This window comes from Olea europaea, unplaced genomic scaffold, assembly GCF_002742605.1.
Source record: "Olea europaea var. sylvestris unplaced genomic scaffold, O_europaea_v1 scaffold3301, whole genome shotgun sequence".
NCBI classification, from domain to species: Eukaryota; Viridiplantae; Streptophyta; class Magnoliopsida; order Lamiales; family Oleaceae; genus Olea; species Olea europaea.
The window spans coordinates 35,202-38,096 of record NW_019251942.1 but is presented as its reverse complement, the minus strand read 5'-3'; the positions used below and the strand labels follow the sequence as shown (position 1 = coordinate 38,096).

General features: G+C 31.5%; 1 long non-coding RNA gene across 1 annotated transcript; it reads left to right on the top strand.

Moving 5' to 3' along the window:
• The first annotated feature begins 47 nt into the window (after positions 1 to 47).
• LOC111385829 lies at positions 48 to 1,492 on the top strand. The gene is made up of 3 exons (XR_002701113.1): positions 48 to 127; positions 572 to 661; positions 1,024 to 1,492. It is a non-coding gene; the product is annotated as an uncharacterized LOC111385829 (long non-coding RNA).
• Positions 1,493 to 2,895: the final 1,403 nt, after the last annotated feature.

Genomic DNA, 2,895 nt, shown 5'->3' with positions numbered 1-2,895 from the left:
ACACCCCCCCCCCCCCCCTCCCCCCTCCAAGCTTTCTGTTTGATAATTTTACACAGTACCTTAATATTCAGCCCAATGATGATTGGTCAATAAAGAAATGATCACTATTCTTGCATTGGGATTTAAGGTGCGTTTAGCAAGGCATTGATTGTGTAGTTGCTGAATATTGTTAACTGTCTCCTTGGTGTCAAAGACGAGTATTGACTCTATTTTTTGAGGGTTGTGTTAGAAAGAGTTCTTTAAACCAGTCTGTCTCTGTGAGAATTAGCCCTTGTTTGAGCCCCATTTTTGGAAAAAAATACATTTTTCAACAGTGTTTTGACATCATTTCAACTTCACATTTTTCAATAAAATAATGTTAGACGCAAATCCAAAATTGTTCCTTATTTTTAACCACACATTTTCCATCAATATACTAATCAAAAATGCATTTTTTCTATTAAAATGGGGCTCAAACAAGGGCTTAGCAAGATAATGGCACCTGTATTTCTATGACTATTGCATATTTGACTAGTAGCAAGGTGAACAGCTTTCTCCTGTTGTTTAAATACTATTTCTGTCTTTGTGGCAGGGTGATAGCAGATGGTCATATTCCATGGGCATGCGAGGCGTTTTCTAACTTGCATGGACGGGATCTTGTTAGGGCGCCAGCATTGCTATGGTAACGTCTTTATTATCCAGATTCTTGCATTAGAATTGTGCTGCTATCCCATGCCATACGTAGTTTTCTTGCAACATAATTCAAAATGAGTTTTGAGTTTTGGTAAAAATAAAAAGAAGAATTTTACTCGTGGACTTTATTTGCGTATATTCAGTTTTGGCGCTACTGTTAATTTTTCCTTTTTATTCATTAGAAATTTTAGAGAATGAAAGAAGAGACCTTATGGTCGCTATCAGTTTATTTATTTTTCTGTTGGAACTTCTTGTTTGAATAATCTCTATGCTGGGGCTAAGAGACACTTCTTTTTGTTATTTTTTGTCGAGAAGAGGTCCTATTTCATTGTGTTCTCATGTTCTCCGTAGGTGTTGGAGATTACACATGATCAAACTATGGAATCATGGTCTCCTTGATGCGCGCACCATGAACAGTTGTAATACCATACTTGAGCAGTTCGAAAACCGAGATGTGGATCCTTGAGAAGTTAGAGCACGATCGCAAGTCTTTTGCTGTAGAAACAGTTGATTATCAAAATCATCGTGTAGTTGTCGGATCCGAGGCGAATGCTAGGTCCGCAGTTTAAATATATCATTTGTTGTTTGTCCCCATTTGGGATAATTCTGTTTTTAGTTTTTGGTTGAATCTCATTTAGAATTCTTGAATATATTTGAAAAGAAGTATTCCCTATTCTGATAGGATTCTCTCTATTTTTGATTGGTGTAATTTACCGTATGGCAAGTTTCATGGGAAGTCTATGTGCTGTGTCAATATTTTTCTTGATTCTAGTAGAATGCACTAAATTCTGCAATTCGTTAGTACTCTCTGTTCCTTAAAGATATGTTTGGATTTTTATTTTTTTATTTTTAATGTCAGTTCCAAGTTATAGATTACTTTCTTTATTAGAAGTATAGATATTTTTTAGTTTTTCAGTACATCCTTATTTATTGTACCTTGTTATTAATAAATATAAATTAGTCTTATTTAAACCATTATTTAATGTAGGAGTATATTAGGAAAAATGCAAGAAAATTTTATATTTTTAATTGTATTAATTATATTTTCTTAATTTGCGTGAAAATAGAAGCGAGATTTGTATTATATTATTATAAAAATAAAAAATGAATTTTAAAATATTAATGATATAATCATAACAATAATTATGAAAAATGATATTATTAGTAACTGTCAATGGGGGCAAAGCAATATAACACATATATCAACTTGAAACAAAAGATTAACAAATACTTTATCTAAAATCACAGCAGCCCTCCAAGTTTTTTTCATCAAAATTGAAGTTGTTTCTTTCTCAAAACCGACTAATCAAATAAACACTAAATCGTTATTATGTAACCAATTTGAAATATAATTGTTCATAAAATAATCCTTAACTCATGTATCCTTTAATAATTATAATTATATTTGTAATGACTTCTTATCTCTTTTATTGTTTCGCAAAGACAACCTGCCAATAGCGTCCCCCCTCACAATGCATGCGGGTCTCGCATGAATTTAAAAATGTTGACATGTGGTCCCTACTCTTGTTGTGAGTAGTAGGTAAAATATTCGATAAAAATATTCAGTACGTGTAACATTGTCGATTAGATAAAAGTCCTTTTAGTTTGTAAATCAATGTTCCTATTCATGAAGGTCATTAAAAAAGGTATATTTGCTCCCATGTTGAACCCTTGCCACATCAATGTGCAATGATGAACGTAAACTGAGTTACACCAGAAGATAAAAAACTCTATGTATTATAAATTTTATTTATTTCAATTTCATGATTTTGTATCAAACTGCAGAACTATTAATTATTTTGAACGCATTAATCTTTAGCGGAGCTAGAATTTCACAACTAGACCAAAAAAATGATGAACGGACAAAATATTAAATTTTTTTAATCAAAATTTTTACATATATTTAAGAAATATATGGATGTACGAGCTAATAGCGGCCCAAAACCCAAAAATTAGGGTCATTGGATTATTGTTCTGCTGCATGTAATCACAGCTTATATATTAGTTTACCAACAAATGATTTGATGAGATTTGATTGTGTTAAAATCTCATCAACCAAATTAAATTAAAAAAGAAAATTCACTCACTTTCTTTTTGCTGCCTTTAAATATGAAAAAGATTATGTAAAGAGTAATGCTATTTGCAGTTATTTACTGTCGTAGTCGTCCTATATGACATATATGTGACGGTTAGTGATTTGATATATTAATTTGGTAGTTTTTT